The sequence below is a fragment of the Colias croceus genome, chromosome 23 (genome assembly GCF_905220415.1).
Source record: "Colias croceus chromosome 23, ilColCroc2.1".
NCBI lineage: Eukaryota > Metazoa > Arthropoda > Insecta > Lepidoptera > Pieridae > Colias > Colias croceus.
In genome coordinates, this window is record NC_059559.1 from 4,548,061 (window position 1) to 4,569,759 (window position 21,699).

A 21,699-nucleotide genomic window follows, 5' to 3' on the forward strand; every position below is an offset into this window, starting at 1 on the left:
AAATGTTAAAAATACTTATGTAATGACGATTCGAAAGTGCTACTAAATAGTAGTCTAATTGAATAAATAAATGTTTGAGTTTGAGTATTGTCGACTGTGTTGGTCCATACAAGGCAACCAGTTCAGATGCAGATATCATCTCTAATTAGAAATGAGAATTCTCATCTCAGATCATATCTCCAAGCAGATGATATTCATTTTAGACAGGGGCTTCCGAGACTCCGTTAGCATGTTACAAGACTGCAATTATAGAGCTTACATACCAGAAACTCTTCTGGAAGGCGAGCATCAACTAACAACACTTCAAGTAAATAAAAGTAGGTGTGTCACTATTTGTCGTTGGGTAGTGGAAGTAGTTAATGGGTATTTTAAGAGAGATTTCAAATTATTACGACATGAATATTTCAACAAGACTGTGCCACAGATGATGCAGGATTTTTCAATAGCAGCCAGTCTTTTGAACAGGTTTGGTGTTCACCTAAGAAACAGAATTATCTCTGTTGAAGAAACAGAATTATCGCTGAGGAAATGTTAACCATTATAAGAGAACGGATGCTTCTACAAAATAATTTGGCACTAATGGTAGAGAATACTAATATGAATAGGTCTTCTAACTTTGTTAGTATAACAGCAGATAGGGATAACTTAATAAGGGGTCATCCATAAAGTACGTCACACGTAAAGAGGGGGGGAGGGGGTCGACAAAGTGTGACATGGTGTGACAAGGGGTGGGAGGGGTCCTAAGTTTCGTGACATCACATTTCAAAATCTAGAGGTACTAATCGCGTAATTTGAAATATAAATTAAACTAAAAAATATGTCCAACTCTATCTTTAGGGCAATACGGTTTAAATTGTTTTGTGGACAATTTATATTTATTCATTAGTTTATTTTTTTGTTATTGTTTCAAATATTTGATATTAGGTATGTTGATTTCATAAAAAAGTACTTAATTTAAATGGAAATAAAACTATTTTGAAACTGCTGTTTTAATTTAATAATTTTTCGATGTTAAATTGCAAAACATGTGACGTCACACTAGGGAGGGGGGGGTCTTAGAAATGTGACCACCTGTGACAAGGACGGGGGGGTGCTCAAAAACTCATGAAATTAGTGTGATGTACTTTATGGATGGCCCCTAACGTTCCGAATGAAGATGAATAAATTGATTCTATTTGCTTTAGAAACATACCAGATTAAGCAAGCGCGATCTTATTACGAAGAGCATATCCGATTTCATGGTGGCTACAGAACAGAGGTAGCAAGTGAAAGCATAAATGCAACGGAGTATCATTTGAGAGGAAGTGACAATAATATACTAATACGAGGAAAAATTAAATCAAGACATATCATACCTCTATATCTAGGAAGCAGTATTATGTTTATGTTTTAATTGAAAATGGAATATCGGGGAGAGAAGGTATAATAGAGTACTGTTGCAACTGTTTGGTAAGGCGTCGAACGGTTGGATGTTGTGCTCATACATCAGTATGGTAGCTTGGATGGACCAGACACCAGTCCAATATTAATTATTATATAATAATCTATATATATTATATATAAAACTCAAAGGTGACTGATATAGTCATCTATCAACGCACAGCTCAAACCGCTGGACGTATCGGGATGAAAATTGGCATGCAGGTAGATGTCATAACGTAGGCGTCCCCTAAGAAAAGATTTCCCGAAATTCTTGCGGGAACGGGGAAAAACGGAGATGCACGTTCAAAGTCGTGGGCGGAAGCTAGTTTTTATATAAAGTAAGTGGTCAACTTTTAAATGAAAATGGAATTGTCATCTTACTCTATCTTACTCGCAATTTTTCCTTTTTTGCTCATCGTTTGCAAACCCCTATTGACAGAAAATATGACGAGAGACAGATTTTTCGAACTTCGGAATAATTTACATCTTGTAGATAATATGAAAATGCCTTGCCATAGAATGCTTTTTAATAGTTCAGGATACATCGCCCATTTTTGCAAGTGACTACTATCAAGCTGATTTTCCGTTTGTAGCTTTATTTTGATGAGGCACCGAATAATTTCGTGAACGAAACTCTCGATTGTGGTAGCTAACAGAGATAACAAGGATATTTTTTTTTGATTTGATGGTTCTCAAATATTTATTACGCAATTTGTAGGACAATATGTCTGATGAATTATATAAACATTAACTAAGTGAAAACAAAAAAATCAGCTTGTTAGTAATCATTTATGATGACCTCGTTATCGATACACTTTGGAAAGGGGAACTCTTTGAACCAACCATAGATTTTGTAGGACAAATATTTTTTCGAATAATTTAGGTAATTATCTTGAGATTGAACAAAAAAAAATTCAGTTAGTAATAAATATTTGAGAACCATCAAATCAAAAAATTTTATCCTTGTTATCTCTGTTAGCTACCACAATCGAGACTTACGTACACGAAATTATTGGGCGTCTCATCAAAATAAAGCTACAAACGGAAAATTAGCTTGATAGTAGTCACTTGCAAAAATGGGCGATGTATTTTGAACTATAACAATTTGTTGTAAAGAAGCATTCTATAAAGTTCGACCCATCTATGACGCAATCCGAAGCCGATGCTTATAAATACCATTAGAAAAAAACTGTGTGTTGATGAACAAATCGTTCCTTTTACGGGAAAGCATTCTGCTAAACAGTATGTAAAAGGCAAACTATGTCCTTGGGGCATCAAATTATTTTTTTTGTGTGGGAAAAATGGTCGTGCGTATGACTTTCTAATTTACCAAAATTCCATTCCTGAATTAGAAAAAACATTGATAAAAAAAATGGTTTCGGAGCATCTGTAGTTTTGCATCTAATAAAAAGAGTAGGAGAGAATAATGGCCACGAGTTGTACTGTGAATTAAGAGTTTAATTTCGTTTAGATTTCATGTTTTTATAATAAAAACATTTCAATACAGACAATTTTTAATTTTATTGAAAAATCTCCCATACTTTGCATGTACTACTTGAGACATACATTGATAGCAGAGCATGTTGTTGGGATGTTATCCCAACCAAGTTCATTAAAAAGGCAAAACACATAATAATTATGTGCTGAGGCATACTGTGTAAGAGTGTGCTGCTTTTCACTTTTTAAGTATAAAAAAGGAGAATTTCCTCAATTTCATTACAAAATGCTTGGCGAAGATGGATGGAACACAGTGAATTTGCAAAGAAAACGAGGTAAGTTACCGCTCCCAAGTGTTTTTGAAACCGAATGTATACCCAAATTATACGATGGGCTGATTGCAATTTCTAATGAGAAAAAACAACACTTGCTTAGTCTTCTCCCTTGTAAGAACTAATCTGGGTGCACACTGCACACTTGCACAGGCTTATCTCGTACGTATTCTTAAGGTATACAATAAACTCAATGGTGGTATTTCGGGTCTTGATATATTCGGTAGCCAGCTAGCTATCTCTATTTAAAAGGTGTGTTTTTTAATTCTTACGTACTCACAGAAATAAAATAGTTACCTAGTTGATAATATAGTCTTACCTTTAGTTTTTTTTCTTTCCATAACATAATTTAATTTTAGCATATAATTATGTATTGTCAAATTTTGTTATGTAGTTTTCGTGAAGAAACTGCTTTCACTATTTAATTGTAATATTCATCAAAAAAATATATAATGTTACAGATAAAGTTATGTACGCTGTTATTGTCATACATCTTAGATACTATGTTCAATGATTATTCTTGTAATGTTTCGTATTATGTATGACGTGGTGTTACTCAAATAAATAAATAAATAAATATACCCTCGAGGACTTTATTTTGTGGAGGGTACAAGTGATTGTCATAACAACTATTAACTTTACATAAAAAATAACTCAATAATAATAAAGAACATAACTACTCTGTTAACCTATAAAAAAAACATCACATGAATTACTTTTGCTGGCGGTTTAAATGTCAAACGAGGACAAACTCATATTTGGAGGAGATATTTCGAATTACGACCACAGAAAGAACAATTGAGACGGGCAACGAACTGACGCCTCAGTAAGAGGAAATTTTACGTGCTGAAGATTCAGCAAATGACAGAGCCCTACAAAACCTATTACCTGACGACTGTTTCCAGTTTGACTGGAATAAGGACGTGACTGTGTTCAAAAGTCGACGCGAGGAATTTCCTTGGACTCCTGGCCCGACTTTTGACGTGACAGACTTGACTTCAAGTGACGTATTTGGAAGGTGTGAATTCATTGATTTACTTTGTGAGGAGGTTTAGGTCTGAATAACTACTTATTAAGAGGTAGGATTAAATCTAGATATGTAAACAGTCGTACGTATTACACATATTTACTAATAAGTAGAGATGATGCTGTAACAAACACTTTACAAGCTATAGCAGGTTGTTGCAGCTGTCTCGTTGGTAGGCGAACCAATGACCTATTATACTAGTAGACGCGGCATACGCCAACATCATTGCACTAAAAAACAGCGTAATTAATACATACCTACTTACTAACGCATTATCACCAATACAGTTGTTCTCTCTTTCACTCTCACGCACGAGACATAATACATGTCTCACTCATGTACTTCGTAATAACAACTGCCGATTAAAATATAAAAAGAACGTCCAGCCACGACGCTGAATGGTGCGTGACTAAGTGAAACTCGGGCACTTACCTGAGTTTTTTCTTGCCAAAATAGAGAGCGGGTAACGTATCTAGCCTTTTAATATATCATAGAGGCGAACCGTAGGATGTTGTGCACACATAATGACAGTGGTTTGGTACTTAAGTCGGGCTCGTTACAATGATGTTACTGCTCCGGCTCCATATTTTGATGATTTTTTTAATGAATATGATGAATGATGTTTGCCAAGGAAAAGATACAGTGCTTGATTCCGAACGTCCACCGGGACTAGGCGAGAATGTAGTTCTAAAACTAACAGAAACTTTAGTACCAGGGCACATAATATACTCAGTATATTATGCTGCGACAGATATTTCACAAGCCTAAAACTCATAGATGAGTTGTATTAAAAAGGATTCAAATGTGCTGGAACGGTCAAGAAAAACCAAAGTATTTAAAAGATCTGCTTAAAAGCGACAAAAACTTGGCTTGAAAAGGTAGAGGAAGTTTTGATGTTTTGGTTCGCCATGACGGTGCTGTCGCAATAACCAAATGGCAATATAACCAAATAAACCCGTGTACACGATGCCAATTATCCATGCTGCAGAGAAAGTAGATGAATGCAAACGATATGAGGGAAATAGTAACAGTTACATGATGGTACAAAGACCAGCAGTAGTCAAAGAGTATAATACCAACATGGGGGGTGTAGATCTCACGGATAGATTGCTGGCAGTTTGTCTAGCAAGAGCACGTACACACAAATGGACAGTTCGTTTCATAGTAACAACAAATACCGTCAAATGTTTGACAAAAAGTAAGTGGTCAACTTTTAAATGGGAAAATGGAATTGTCATCTTACACTATCTTACTCGCAATTTTTTCTTATTTGTTTATCGTTTGCAAACCCCTATTCATAGAAAATGTGACGAGAGACAGATTTTTCGAACTTCAGAATAATTTAGATCTTGTAGATAATATGAAAATTCCTTCAAATTGTAAAGATGCATTCTATAAAGTTCGACCCATCTATGACGCAATCATTATTGTGTATTATATATGATTAGGTAATTCGATGCCATCCTCGTTAGTTAACTCACTGGATAACACGATCGATACAACTATAACTTCAATCAGTCCGAAACTTACTTCTCGACACAAAATTACTACTTTTAGTGCGCTGGGCCCATTACCTAATAAAACACAGGGTTGCGGTCAGACATCTTTAATCACACTGTAAGGAAGAGTACACACGTGGCGCAAGTTTGCACAGAGACAATATTTTGTTACCATAGATAAACAAAAATTTTACACTTAAAGATACTGCATGTTCTCCTCCCCGAGAGGAATGGTTCAGACCTTATGACCAATGTGCATTTCAAAATTTGTATGGACAAAGAAAACCTAGAAGTTGGAATAACTTTGAACCAAGAGTACTCGCTAGATATTTAAAAGGAGATGAAGGAGAACTAGCTAAAAAAATAATGGATCATGAGAATGCCTTTTACAACCATCTGAGAGATGATATAGTTCAGCTTTGTCGAAAAGAGAGAGAATTAAATATTAAGGGGAGAGTTTTTTGTAAGCAGACTTACGAGATGAGGTTGATGCAGGTCTGTATGGAAAAGTCTTTAAGTGATAATGTATTGCCATATGTCAGAGAACAAACGATCATATGTTCGGTCACTAGGGTTGATTTTAGAATGCGATAAACGGAATGGTGATTTTATAAAGAAAAATACGTCTTGCTTGTATGATGCTTTAATTACGACTACTTTGATAATTCGATCGGACAGTTACATGTTTCCAAATTCAACAGACTCCACATGTTCATATTCTTCAGAAAAGTCAAAGTGAAATTCATCTGTATGCGATGTTTCCACACTACTAATAGTTTCGGTGTCAAATTCAATGGATGTAGATTTTTGAGTACTGTAACCTGGTCGAGTCGAGTATGATGGGCCGGGTACGTTAAATGACGACGTAGAAGGCTGCGTTGTTTTGTAATACTCAGTAGGTACTCCATTGATGCTGAACATCACTTCCCTTTCGTTGTTGCGTAGAACGCACAAGTTTTAAAACTTCAAACTGGAAATCCACCATTTCCTCATCACTGAACTTATCAACACTCGGAGATATACTTTTAAAAAATGACATGGCACGGCTCTCTTCTTCTTTGGTAACAGCCTTTATAAATTCTGCCATATTTTTGTCCACCTCGCTAACATCCTGTTTCTTTTTTTCGCGATCGGTGTATGTTCTACGGGACTTTTTTCCACGTTTGTTGTTTCGGGTATATTTGACTCAGTGTCTCGGCGTGTTACAATTTTTGTCAAAAATAACATTTCGTCGTAAAAATCACAATTAGGAATCTTCTTAGCACCCGATCCCGATTTCATTTCTTTAAGTCTACTGTGACATTTCATCCACCTATCTCGCAAACTTGTCCATTTTTTTGCTGTAGACTTTGCTGAAACAAAAAACTACCGTAAGAAAGTAGGTACCATCTATTGCAAGTAGACATAAACTTCATATAAAAAAGGAAATGACCTCATTGTAAGAGTAAGAACACACTTGAAATTAATCGCACTGCAAGACATTGTTACAATTTTTTACAGATACATGGCAACTGGAGATGCCTTCGCACGTCTTCATTTCGATTTTCGAATCGGAATAAAAACAATAGCGAACATTGTACGTGAAGTTACTCATCATATTTGGTCAGAAGTATCTACAGTTTATAATGCGGATGCCAACACAAGAAGAATGGTTGAATATAGCACAAAGATATGAAATAAATGCCAATTTTCCACACTGTCTTGGAGCACTGGACGGGAAACATTAGAATAATTAAACCCGAAGAAAGTGGATCAATGTTTTTAAATTATAAACATTTCTTTTCTATTGTTCTCATGGCTATTGTGGATTCCAACTACAATTACATTTTTTTTGATGTAGGGTCGTATGGTAAAGAATGCGATTCAAATGTTTTCAAAGAAACACAGTTTTGGAAAAAACTTGTTGACAATACGTTAAACATACCATCCCCATGCTCTATAATAAATACTAACTATATATTACCATATGTTTTTGTAGCTGATGAAGCTTTCGTACTTCATACTAACGTACTTCGACCCTACGGTGGTAACGAACTCACAAAATAACAAAAGATCTTTAATTATCGCTTGACAAGGGCAAGAAGATACGTCGAGTGTGCATTTGGAATAATGGCCAACAAATGGAGAATTCTGCACCGATCTTTACACTTAAGTCTCGATTTAACAGTTGCTTTTGTAAAAACTACTTGCGTTTTGCAAAATTTTATTCATACAGAAGAACGTCACGTTGAGCCTTTAATCAATCGAGACCGATTAAATAGTCCATTGCATTTGGAAGGCAATAATCTCACAGCAGACGAAATTCGTCAAAAATATACTGAATATTTTTCCTCTGATGAAGGATCACTGCCATGGCAAGATAAATACACATAAAAAATAAGTTCTAAAACTAAAACCCGACTACTAAATTTTAATCCAAAAAGTGTGAAACAAGGAATTATTCTTACCTGCCATATTGTTTAAATAAACAATTACATGTTATATTTTTTTCATGTTTATACGTATTTTATTATAAGTATTAGTCATTATCGTTTTTAGCAAAGCCGTGTCCGTATGCTACTTACCGCTATTGAACTTATAAAAGACTCACATACGAAGCATGGAGAGAAATATTTACTATCTTAAACAAAGACTTCGACGAAATGACAAATGTCAAAAAAATGAATATGGTAAGTACTTACAACATATTACTATCTTTTTACAATTTTCAAAAATACAGATTACTAGATATATTCTATATAGATATATATTATTATAAATATTAATCATTGTCGTTATAGATCAAGAGCCCATGACGGCCAGACTTTCCTTTCTTTAGGAAAGATGAAAATTTCTCTGTATATGTCTCCGATACAGATAAGAACGACTAGCGATTATCAAGTCTGAGTTGTGGTTACTTTGGCAGGAAACAGGTAGTAAAGGTGTATAAAATTGTACCTAACTTTCATTATACTTTAAAAGCTAAATTTTATATATGTTACTTGGTGACGTATAAAAAGATGTTACCTCAAGAGCCGGACAGTTTTCATGGTTCTTACATCTTACCAGACACATTTAAAAAATAACTAACATATCATCAAATTAACGTTACTACCTAAAAGTGTATCAAATATGAAATAACCCAATAAAAACATTAGTTTACTATAATTAATGATTAAAAAATAATAGTATAATAAGTTATTACTTATCTTTTACGGGGACTTATGTTGATGGAATTTCACGTATCTCGATGACACAATAACAAAGTCATCGAGATACGTGGAATTCCATCGACATAAGTCCCCGTAAAAGATATGTAATAACTTTATTACTTATATTATACTATTATTTTTTAGTCATTAATTATAGTAAACTAATGTTTTAGTGGGTTATTTCATATTTGATACACTTTTAGGTAGTAAAGTTAATTTGATGATATGTTAGTTATTTTTTAAATGTGTCTGGTAAGATGTAAGAACCATGATAACTATCCGGCTCTTGAAGTAACATCTTTTTATACGTCTCCAAGTAACATATATAAAATTTAGCTTTTAAACTATCATGAAAGTTAGGTAAAATTTTATACACCTTTATTACGTGTTTCCTGCCAAAGTAACCACAACCCAGACTTGATAATCGCTAGTCGTTCTTATCTGAATCGGAGACATATACATAGAAACTTTCAAATTTCCTAAAGAAAGGAAAGTCTGGCCGTCCGCGTCGTGGGCTCTTAGATTATTACCCACATTAAATACATCTACGATAAAAGTTGCAACATATGGAGCCGATTCCGAGCGGACTTTGGGTTTAATTTGGTATCCCAAAAAGGATGAATTAGGGTTTGATATATCATTAAAACGCATTCCTGAAAATATTATCTCGGGTGTAGAAAGGCCTACGGAGCGTTTAATGTTAAAGGTAATTATGTCTATTTTTGATGTCTTAGGATTTTTAATGCCTTTTACAATACAAGGGCGAATTATATTGCAAGATACGTGGCGATTAAATATCGGATGGGATGATAATATTCCCGACGATATTTATCATCGATGGAAACAATGGCTTCATCTACTTAAGGTAATTACCTAAAGACATACGTATACCTAGGTGCTACAAGCGAGTCGTACGAGCTACGTGCGACAAGGACAGGGCGCCTACGAGTGCAAGCGAAATGCAAGACACCTCGTCATCGGCCGCGGTGACGTCACAATCCCCTTCACTTCCAACACGTAGCGTATCGCGTGCGTCTACGCAATGTACTACGGATTGCTACGACGACACGCGGACGTAGCGCATACTGCATACGCTAGGGGCTTATGGGCGGCGTGTATCGCTCAACACCAGGTGACGCATCTGCTCGTTTGCTGTCCTATAGCATAAAAAAAAACCCCAAGGACACGAATCAACAAAATCTTTCATATTCCTTTTGTAAGAACTAATCTGGGTGCACAAGCTCCTCTCGTACATAATTCTTAAGGAATACAATAAACTCAATGGTGGTATTTCGGGTCTTGATATATTCGGTAGCCAGCTATCTCTATTTAAAAGGTGTGTTTTAAAATTCTTACGTACTCACAGAAATAAAATAATTACCTAGTTGATAATATACTCTTACCTCTAGTTTTTTTTCTTTCCATAACATAATTTAATTTTAGCATATATGTATTGTCAAATTTAGTTATGTAGTTTTCGTGAAGAAACTGCTTTCACTATTTAAAGTATGCCAAAAATTTCTGACCAGCACCTTAGATATAACACAAAATGTTTTATTGTCACTTTAATAACTCTGCGAATGAAGTGGCTGAAAAAGACCGTCGCCAACGGAGCACTTCAAATAAGTATTCCGACTTTGCAAAGACGCAAGTTAAACAGTTTATTGAAAAATTGCCTACCGTCCCATCTCACTTTAATAGATAGAGAACAAATAGAGTTTACCCAAGAATTAAAAAACGTATTTTTTTTTTCTTATTTTAATGTCAGAGCAAGCAAAGGAGCAGGTGGGCCACCTGATGTTCACCTGATGTCAGGGTCTGGATATATAAGATTTACGTTATTGTGCATTATTCCCTGATGACATATTATGTTTGACTATTCCTGTCAATCAAAAATATACTGACTATAATATGACTCTAAACAATACATTAAATTATATTCATGACATGAGAACAAGTATATAGTACAAAGTTTCTCGGAGTACAAATCGACTGATTATAATTTGTACTAAAATTAACAAGTTTGTATTTGCTCTTAGAAAACTAAGAAAAACAATTTCATATGAAGCTGCCCTTACATCAAATCATGTTTCCTTTGCTTCTGTATTAAAATATGGTATACTGTTTTGGGGAAAACTCAACTAATTCAAGGAGTGTTTTTATTGTACCAAAGGAAGGTTATTTTTAAGGATAATAGGTACCGCTTTGTGTACTGTATTAATCCGTTTACCATGAGTATAGTCGTGCTTTTCTACAATGGTTAACGTTTTCTCGATAGTAACTGTAGTTTAGTAGCGTACAGTTACTAAACATGGTATCTCTTTCTTTTTGCTTACTGAAGACAAGGATAAAAAATCATAAGCCCATGCATCCAAACCAGTAGAAGGACGTGAGTGAAGTGCTTTGTTAAAAGTTCGTTGAGAGTTTTTAATTTAAAATATTCTACTAAATTTTTATCGAAAATGAGAACAAGTTTGATTTAATGGTGTCGTATATGGAGAGGTAAGTGTGATTTCGACGATGAAGTAGCAATACCTCCTTACTAACCATTTTAGCGATTTTCATGCTTAAAATAGGGTAATACATAGGCCCCTTAAAAAGACATATTGTGTGGCGTTTGTTGCAGCTATAAAACTGGTTACTTGAATCTAGCTGATTATTATCAGATTCACATAATTAAAAAGGATAGAGCACGACTTGAAAAAGATAACGACAAAATGAGAGTCGCAGCAGGTGAATTAACACTCTTTACCATGGACCTACGTCCTACAGGCAGTTATGGTTTGCCCATGTTTGAACGCTAGCGCTTTATATTTTAAGACTTAGCTTGCAGTACATAATTTTACAGTTGACAATTTAATTACTAAGCATTGTACTATGGACATGTTACTGGTTTGACGAAACAGTTGCCGCTGCTTATGATAATATACAGTTACATATTTTATAATTAAATTGTAATACTGACATTATTAAAAAGGGCAACTATGGAGTTTCTTGTCGGTTCTTCTCCATAGATACTGCTTTCCGAATCGGAAGTAAATGTTAGAAATATCTAAAGTATGACGTTTCAAAAGTGCTTCTCGAAGAAGTCTAATTGAATAAATAAATGTTTGAGTTTGACCTGACGTGAAGCACTTTTGTTATAAAATAAAATAAATATCAAGGCTCCCATGCAACAAATGTATTTTTAACAAGTAACAGGCAGACGATTGATTTTTTAATATTCACAGAATATTCAAAAAAAATCACCGTAAAAACATAAGTTAAATAAACTTATTTAAATGGGGGCTCCGATTCCGACTTGCACTTGATTAGTTTTTACAATTAAATAAATGCTATGAATTAAATTACAGAATGACGGAGAAGGCCCTGGCTCCACACAATTCATACAAGTAAACCAAAGAGAAAATGAAGACTTAAGTTATATGTCCTAAATAACAGTACTAATTTTATATATTATGCTTGTCTCTCTTTGTTTTAGCCTTTAGGTATATCTGCGATTTGTGTTTGTAGATTTCGAGAAAATTTGGGTACAATTAGTACGAAATTTATGCAATGGGAAGCATGACGAATCTAACTGATCTACTACGTTCTTTAGGATGTAAGCTAGTTCTGCTTGACTATCTGCCCCTGTCAAAAGATCATCCATGTAAAAATCTCGTTTGATAATTTCAGCTATAATAGGATCTGAGCATTCATTAGAAAGCTGCAAGAGACGAGTGCTTAGGAAAGGTGCTGATGCAGTTCCATAAGTCACCGTGTTAAGGCGTAAAACTTCAAGCGGCTTAGAGTCGTTATCTCCATTAGTCGTTATATCCACAAAATCAATTGTAAATTACGTTGTGGTTCTTGTATCTCAATTTGACGATACATTTTCTGTATATGTGGATATTTTATTGGGAGCGGACATATTTTATGACGGGTTGCGGATTTTATAACAGTCAAGGGACTTCAAAGACGCGCATTAAATAAAGTGTGCCTCCTGCCACACGAAAATTTTTTCGAAGAATCCTCGAGCCATGAAGACAACGCGGCTGTCTCTTCAGCTCCTTCCAACGGCCCCCCAGGATGTCTACGACGCTAAAGAGGTCAGGCGCGGGGCAGCGGGGAGGCATGCGGCGAGTGGCGGCGCAAGCGACGGCGGAGGGGAGCGGGGTACCTCGGCTTGCCGCTCGACGGCCCGCGGCCGGCACTCATCAAATCGCGAGCGTCGGCGACAGTTGTTTTTTATTTGTCTATTTTTGATTATTAATATGTACTTAAAGTTTGCATACATGTTTTTCTGTATTATCATAACGAAGTAATACATCATCAACCTCGAGAAAGTTGTTTTCTTTGTCCAATCCGAGACATAAACAATAAAGTTAATCTGAAGTCCAAAAAGGGCCGCCGCTCCCTGAACGCCAGGCGCTCGACCGACGGCGCGCAGCCGCGCAACCCGCTCACGGAATCGCCGGTGTTCAGCGTTTATACGGACGACTTTAAGGATGACATCCATGAAAAGCAAGTGAGCCGCAGTTCGGTCCCGACCATAGTTATAGTACATCACGACAAAGAAAACACTTCCTACTTACGCCTGAAGTAGGCAGAGAGAAGTAGAGGAGTAAAGCGTACCCAACCCCCACAGCGATTCCAGCAACGACTGGGACACCGAGTCAACTTACTCGACTAACTCAAGAGACTCTGACCGTTGTGGTAGCATCGACAGTGTGTACCTACCCGAAGACAGACCCTGGGAGGAGAACGAGTCTTCAGGCGAAGAAGACCCAATCTGGCACCGTATTGATCGCCTCTTATACAGACCCGGATAAATGAATTTAGCACGAGTCATATCCCATATTTTACTGGTCAACATAATTAGTAATACATCCGCGATCACTTTATCCGATTTTGTGGTTGAATTGGTTGCCCCTCTCTTGGCCACCCCCATTGTCCCAGGTTATTTCTATTCAACAGCAAGCAATATGCAAGAACTGTTTGCTCAATTTCTCTTACTGCCAAACTCAGAAAGGTTCATTAAATTAGTCCTAATGAGTAATTACCTAATTATCATTAAATCTGCTAATTAACGCTACATCCCAGAGACATAATTTAAGGGTTCATTACTTAATGACAACTTTAAGTATCCGTAGGGCGGAGTAACGTCAAATCATTCTATCGAATGCATATCGATAAACGGTGAGTGTAGCCACACTTAAAAAACTGTTATTAGTAAATAGCAAAAAACTTTATTTAAACACATTGAAAGCATCTATTTATATGACATAAATTAAAATAAGTTCTTTTACCGGTCGTTTTTAGTGAATGACAAATCAAAACATCTATTTTCATATAAATAATATAAAGCAATCGGACCTTTTTTTTTCTGGTATCACTCATTGCTAACTGTCAATGTTTTCAAGTTTATTTACGGTTAATGGAGAAACTTTGCTTGGATTGTGTTGTTGTGTTTCACCCGACAAGAAGTTTTTCGCGCTATAAAGTTTAATTACAGCTTTATCATAATATATATCATGGTAAGTATCCTTATAAGTAATCTATCATATCAGCAGTAATACGACACAATCATCGGTTCATATATGTTTCTTTTTAGGAGTCTCAAACAAAAACACCACGCAGTAGAGTAGCCAATTTCACCGCCGATGAAAAAGCTTTATTGGCAAAATTGGTTAAAAAAAGACCAATTGTGGAATCAAAAATAACCGATGGCAAGTCGGTCGCCAAGAAGAAAGCGGCATGGGAGTTAATTACGCAGGAGTTTAATTGTAATGCGAATGTACACAAGGTATTATGGCCACTATTAGTGCATGATTTGTTATGATAACATTCATACTTAGTTATATATACTTGTTATTTCAGCGTGAAACTATCACTTTAAAAAGGGCGTGGGACAATATGAAAGCCGTTACACGTAAAGCTCGTGCTACAGAAAGGGGAAATTTGATAAGGACTGGAGGTGGACCACATGCACCTCCGCCAACTCAACATGGAGCCATAATAAGCATGGTTTAAGAGGTTTGTATAATAATATCCTCTGAAATCCTTGGTAACCACTGTATTTGTCTCATACTAATTATTTCTGTACTCTCCTCTAATTTACATTTTTTTTTTGTTTATCAGGCTGCACCTGTGGTTATAACTGAAATCAGTAATTCTTTTGATAGTGACGGTGCCATTTTACTGACTATTGATAGCAATCAAAACCTTGGCTTGAATGATGAACCAATTATAACTGAATCAAATAATAACTTGGGTAAGTAATAAAGAACCAATGATCCATAAACTTATATGCTTATCGCACCCTCTGCACTCAACACTTTCTTAGAAGGGAATTTTGACTGTGCTGTGATTGTGAATGACTGGAAGAAGATCATGTCAGCATGTTTGGAGTCTGTGAGATGAATGTCTGAATTGTGTACTTATTTTCTTTAAATAACGTAATTGGCAGATAGCCATTTTGTGTTAAAGTAAGAAACAAACTACATATACAGCTTTTCTATGATGTCTACAAATCAACTACAAATCTGTTGTTTTCAGATATTTTGGAGGAGTACAAAATGGACTCCACAACACAAGTCATGGAGACTCATCAAATAAACAGCCCTCAAATTGAACATGAAAGAAATAGCATAGGTATTATAAAATTTATATTTATATAATACAATATTGTTTTATTTGCTTAAATATACTAATATCTTTTATTTACCTTTCAGATTTAAGTGATAAGAATAATGATGCAGTAAATAAAACCACATCAGAAGTGCGTAGGCCTATGGAATACATTCGGAGAGAGGCTGTAATGAGGCTACGAAATTTATAAAATAAGAAAAAGATTGAAATTCAAATATTAAAAACACAGGTACTTATCCATAGTTATGGATACCTATACAATCTTTTTTAATTTATAGCTAGATTAACTTATATACCACCATTTATTTGCAGTTGGAAGCTGAACAAATAAAAAAAAGGGCAGCGTTGATGCAAGAAGAGACAAACAAATGTTTGTTTGAAAAAGCTAAAAGGGCAGCATTGTTTGAGGAAGAAATAAACAAATGTTTATTAGAAAAAGCAAAAATAGAATTAGAAGAACTAAAGAAATTAGTTGCAAAAAAAGTTGTTACTGATTGATTTGATTAGTTTCTAAAAGAATTAAAATAAAAGTATTATTGTTTATTTTATGGATTTTTATTTATTGAAAAAACCTATCAACCAAAGATTGTCGCACCATAAAGCCATTGCTGTCAGAGTTTTCACTAATTATTGGTACAACATCTTCATTTTGAATATGAATGTCTTCACAGTTCATTGGCACCAAATCGTCTACTAATAATGCGATGTTATGCAGTGTTGCACATGCACATATGACAGCCACAACTGTATCCACCTTGATACCCATTCCCACTTGAAGACAAGGAAATCTTCTCTTCCAAATACCAAAACATCTTTCCACAGTATTTCTGGTTTTAATTTGGCTTTTGTTATAATTTTCTTGTTGAGTTGAATTGGGTGATAAAAATGGTGTCAGTAGCACATTGCTAACTGCATACCCGCTGTCCCCTAAAATAATCCCTTTTAATTCACAAATATTCAAATTATTCCCAATTATTTCCGGAGCAAATGGTAATCCTCTTTTCGTTGGTTTCCTTAGGTCGGGTGCCAGCAAAGGCAATATAACATTTTTTACAGAATCTGGTGTGAATCTATATCGTGCATGGAATTCCTGAACAGAGTATTTTGTGAAGGGATCAGAATTATCTCGTAAATACCGCCTCGGCCCGACTTCTCTATACCTTCTGGCATAGTCCACAAAGTCAATAAAGTCTATGAGATCAGACATCTTTACCAATCTTTAATATTGAAAAAACTTTTAATTAATGCTAATGTGATTTTTTTACCTATTAAAAATAAAAATATAACCTCAAGTCCGCAAACGCAAATGTCAAAATCAACCATTAAAAAGTTAAGTAAAGGTTTTGCTGTACTTAACTTTAATTGTCATTAAGGGACGGTAATGAACCGTTAACTGTCTCTGAGAGCGAACTTTTTTAAATCTGTGTACTAAGGAACGACTTATGTAACCATTAAACGTCTCTGAGTGTGGCAGTTAGTCTTAGAAAAATAATGTAATAAAAAGATTAAATAAATGGTTTTTCAATTTCTAAGAAGAAGAAACTGAAAACTATTCAGACTAGCTGCTGATAAGTTCTTAGTAGGTAAGTAAGTATTTCATTAAAATTACTTGAATATACATGTTCAGTCTTTGTGTAAGTTGATTCGCCTTTTGTTGTAGATCTTGAAGAGAACTTCATTTCAGATGACAGCTGTCAAACTAAAAACTCATTTATCTCGGAAGCTATGCATGCTAGATTGTCAGTTTCCTTAGAGGAAATTGTAGGTCTTGAAGAGATCTACATTTAAGATGACAGCTGTCAGACTTAAAACTTGTTTATCTCGGAAACTAAGTATTCATGCTAGACTATCAGTTCCTTAGAGGAAATGAGATTTACATTTCGGATGACACGTTCCGCCTGAGCCGAGCGTGCAAGCGAGAGCGTGTTCGGCTTGTGATGTTCATCATTGTTTTCTTATGACCTTATAACTTATCATCTGTAAATCGACTTTACAGAGTACTTACACTTTTTTATTTAAACTGACATAATACTTCCTTTTTTCAGATTCAAAATGCCTCAAAAGTACGAGAGAAAAACCTCGCGTGCTTCATACTCTCATCAAGATTTACAAGATCTTATTAAAAAAAAATAACTTTAGAGTTTATTAAAAAAAAATAACTTAAAAACGCCATTTGTAGATGGGAAACCAGGACCTGATTGGTTCATCTCTTTTAGGAAGCGGCATAATTTATCTATCAAGAAGCCGCAACCAGTCGAATATCTACGAAAGAGGATGACTGATCCCTTTGTGGTGTACGATTATTTCAAAAAATTGGAAGAAATAATTACAGAGCTTAATCTTGAGTCATCGCCAGACAGGATCTGGAATTTGGATGAAACTACTAATATTGTCGTCAATGCGGCTGGCAAAAAAATGACACCTTTGATCGTTTATAAAGGTAAAAACACGTATGAAGAATGGATGGCGGAAGAAAAACCGGAGTATGATTTCGAAATAGCTTAAGTCGCCAGCAAACGCGGCTGGATGGAAGCCGATATCTTTCTCAACTATTATTCCGAGTTTGGGACCAGAACAACCCGTTTTAATTATTTATGATGGGCATATCACACCCATTTTCTGATAGTCATCATAAGCAATATTTGTCGATTAATGTTCTAAATTCAGGTTCGTTTATAATAAAGAAAGTCTTTTTTATTATTTTGCTTATTTCTTATTTTGGAATTCTTTGTGTCGTGAAGACGAAAAAACATATAAGTACTGATCATTATCATCATCTTGCCCAAATTTACTAAGTACAGGCTGAAACACAGGCTGTTATCATCAGGACACCTGCAAAGCTAAAAAGCAAGAAATAATTTCATACAAGCTAGTTTGCATACAAAATTTGACAACCATAATTTCTTTGTTTGACGTTATGCAGGGAAAGATTTTTTATTTAAAAATTAAAGTTGTGACTGATATTCCGAAACAATATGTTTTTTTTAATGATTTAATATATTCAAAAATACGGGAAGGAACGGATGTTTCTCTACTGAAAACTTTAAGTTCTAAGCCACAGAGTAGCTTTTAGAAAGTAGTCCGAACTTACCCCGCTATGGTCCGGTCTTTACCTGGGTTTTCGGGTTAGCAAACCCAACTTTCACGAGATGTAACTTGGCAACCGCTTATGTAAAAGGAACTACAAAAATACTGATAGACAGTAATTTTTATCCTTAGCAAAGGAAGATCAATAATATTTGAATATGTTTTATAGGAAATGAGGAAAAAAATATTTAGAGGCACCACAAAAACACACACGAAAACCGTCCGACCTTACCCCAACATACCTTATATATTTAAAAAAGGATCTGAAGTTCCATCCATTCAAAATTCAAATCGTTCAAGAACTGAAAGAAAATGACTTTGTTTCACGCAGTTTTTTTTTAGGAAATGATGCTGGAGCGTTTTCGAACTGTGAATTCCATTTTTTTGGAGCGACGAGGCTCATTTCCATTTAAACGGCCACGTTAACAGGCAAAACTGCCGGTAATGGTCTCCAAGATCTCAAAACCCTCGACTGAAACACCAAAAACCATTGCATTGTCCCAGGGTAACTGTTTGGTGCGCCTTATCCACAAATGGGATAATTGGACCATTTTTTTTCGAAAATGCTCGGGGCCAGGCGACAAATATCAATAGTGAGAATTATCGACGCATGATTACAGATTTCTTTTTACTGAATCTGCGAGCTCACCCATCGTTCTCATCGCACACGTGGTTCCAACAGGATGGTGCGACCGCACACATGGCCAGAGCTTCGATGACCTTGCTTCGGGAAGCTTTCCCTCAAAAACTTATCAGCCGCTTTGGAGACATCTCATGGCCACCGAGGTCCCCCGATTTAACCCCAATGGATTTTTTTATGGGGCTACCTCAAAGAGAGAGTTTACATTAACAATCCCCGAACGCTGATGGACTTAAAAGAAAACATTCGTCAAGAAATCAGGGCAATTGAACAATTGAAGTTTACTGCAGCGTGTGGCGCGGAACACGAGGCTCCGTTTTGAACAATGTGTGCAACTCGACGGAAGACATATGAATGACTTTAAAAAATAAAATCCGCATTATTATTCTGTCGTTCAATATTTTAATTAAGGGCTCATTTTTAAATGCTTGGTTAAAACTTATTCATCGAATAACGTATTGAGCTACCATTTCAAAAATGTATTCTAATTGTCCGTATATGACAGTTTACAGGTACATTTTAAAATGTTCGTGTAATACTTTATTGGACGGATAAATTTAAAAAAGTAAGTTTCCAAGTATTGAAAAATCGGCCCTAAAACGATATGTCAAATAGTTTTTGTTTTATTTAATTTTGAAAACATAAATATGCCACCAGACCCTGTGTCTGGACCATGACCCTGTATATGCAATTTATTTGCAATGCTTCTTTGATGTTTCAAAATGTTGCTGCTTGTTGGCCTGCCATAATATAGTTGCATCATAAGATGCAACTATATAAATCATAAATCAAAAACTGAGTAAGAATTACATTCCTGACAATGGCAGTGAAACGAAATAGGAAGTTCATGAACCAGAATATTTTGGAAATATGAAAGAGGACAGGAAACGGCGAAGATCTTGGAAAAGAAATAAAGCTAAAAGAAGTTCTTGGCGAAGAATGTCTTGGGTACTCCAAACAAGCAGATAGAATCCAACATGATGCGTTATTACCTTCTAGACAGCTTGGCATACGCTGCAACTCAAAGTTATGCGAGAAAAGTAAAGTGAGTGGTTTTCAAAACTATACTGAAGAGTGTCTGAATCGCTCAGTATGCAGCTGATGGAAAAAACAGGACAGAAACAGCAGATCAATTTAACATATAATTAAATGAAGTGACAAAATTTAATCAAATTAATAAAGGTGCACTTATCTTATATTTATCAAAACTAAGGACAGGAGATGCAATGAAATAATAAAAATATTACTTAACATTCCAGGACGAACGATGGAAGGTTGTATAAAGCCAGAGAATTACTGTATAATTATTTTGTACCGCATCTTGTCGTTATAAATCATATAAATAGGCAAGAAATAATTTATCGAAACTTAATAATACCAAACGGGCTTGTTAACGAAGATAGTGTACAAAAAAAAAGCCCATTGTAATTGCAGATGGCACATATTGTTGAGTGCAAAAAAGCTCTAATTATTTATCAAAAAACATATACTCTACACAAATATGAAAACTTAGTAAAGCCACTTCTAATAGACTGTACTCATGGTTACATTAGTGAAGTACAGGACCCTTATGCAGCAATTGTGGCTAACACACAAACAATATTTTAGTATGTATTTTACCATACATATTATATTACACATAAAAAGTATTTAAATATTTTATTTCATATTTATATTCATCATACTTTAAAATAAAATCAGTTCGACCTTAGAAGTTGAATGCGCATATTGTCAGTGTTTTTATTTCTTATATTTTTAATGATCGAAGTGTTTATTGTTTATACTAATTGTACTGCTTCTTTCTTCTTCTATGGAGTCAATAAACAATTGAAACCGCGAGTGTGTAATTATTTTGTGCACAACTACAAAGTACTGTACTTTTAACATTCATTATCACGCACCCCACACAACTACTTCAGACGCTCAAATTATGCAGAATGAGTTTTGAAACGAAAATGGCTGTGCCAGTACAGCAGTACTTTCAAGCTGATGCATTCACAATCGATAGATGCTTCAGAGATGCCTTGCTCTTAATAAATAATAATTCTAGATACTTTGCCTTTGTCCCTGCTTCCCTTCCAGAGAGTGAAACGCAGATATCTTTAGATGCAAATCAAATTCAAGCAGTTTAGTAGGAAGAAATAAATAATTTGAATTTGAAAAAAAAAACTCAAGCAGTCATCATATGTAGGTCGGTTGTAGAATTTGTTAACAGAAGACGACGAGAGACTCGTCGAACATATTTTTTTAGTAGCCGTATTGGCAGAACAGCAACCAGTAAGCCAGGCAATAGCCAAACCAGCAATTCCAGCTCAGGAGAGGTAGAAGCCAAACTTCCCTCGTCCAAAGAATAAAATACCAAGAGGCGTTCAAAAACCACAGTATTAATATAGCGGAACTTGCGACAGCTATCACACTTGCCGCAAGAACCGAT

At 35.3% G+C, this 21,699-nt stretch overlaps 1 long non-coding RNA gene and 1 pseudogene across 1 annotated transcript; one reads left to right on the top strand and one right to left on the bottom strand.

The window, feature by feature from the left end:
• Positions 1–6,344: 6,344 nt before the first annotated feature.
• On the bottom strand, positions 6,345–10,895 carry LOC123702496 (annotated as a pseudogene).
• A 3,593-nt stretch (positions 10,896–14,488) lies between these two features.
• On the top strand, positions 14,489–15,972 carry LOC123702495. Its single transcript, XR_006752881.1, has 6 exons — positions 14,489–14,693; positions 14,768–14,923; positions 15,029–15,161; positions 15,446–15,541; positions 15,622–15,767; positions 15,851–15,972. It is a non-coding gene; the product is annotated as an uncharacterized LOC123702495 (long non-coding RNA).
• The last annotated feature ends 5,727 nt before the right edge of the window (positions 15,973–21,699 follow it).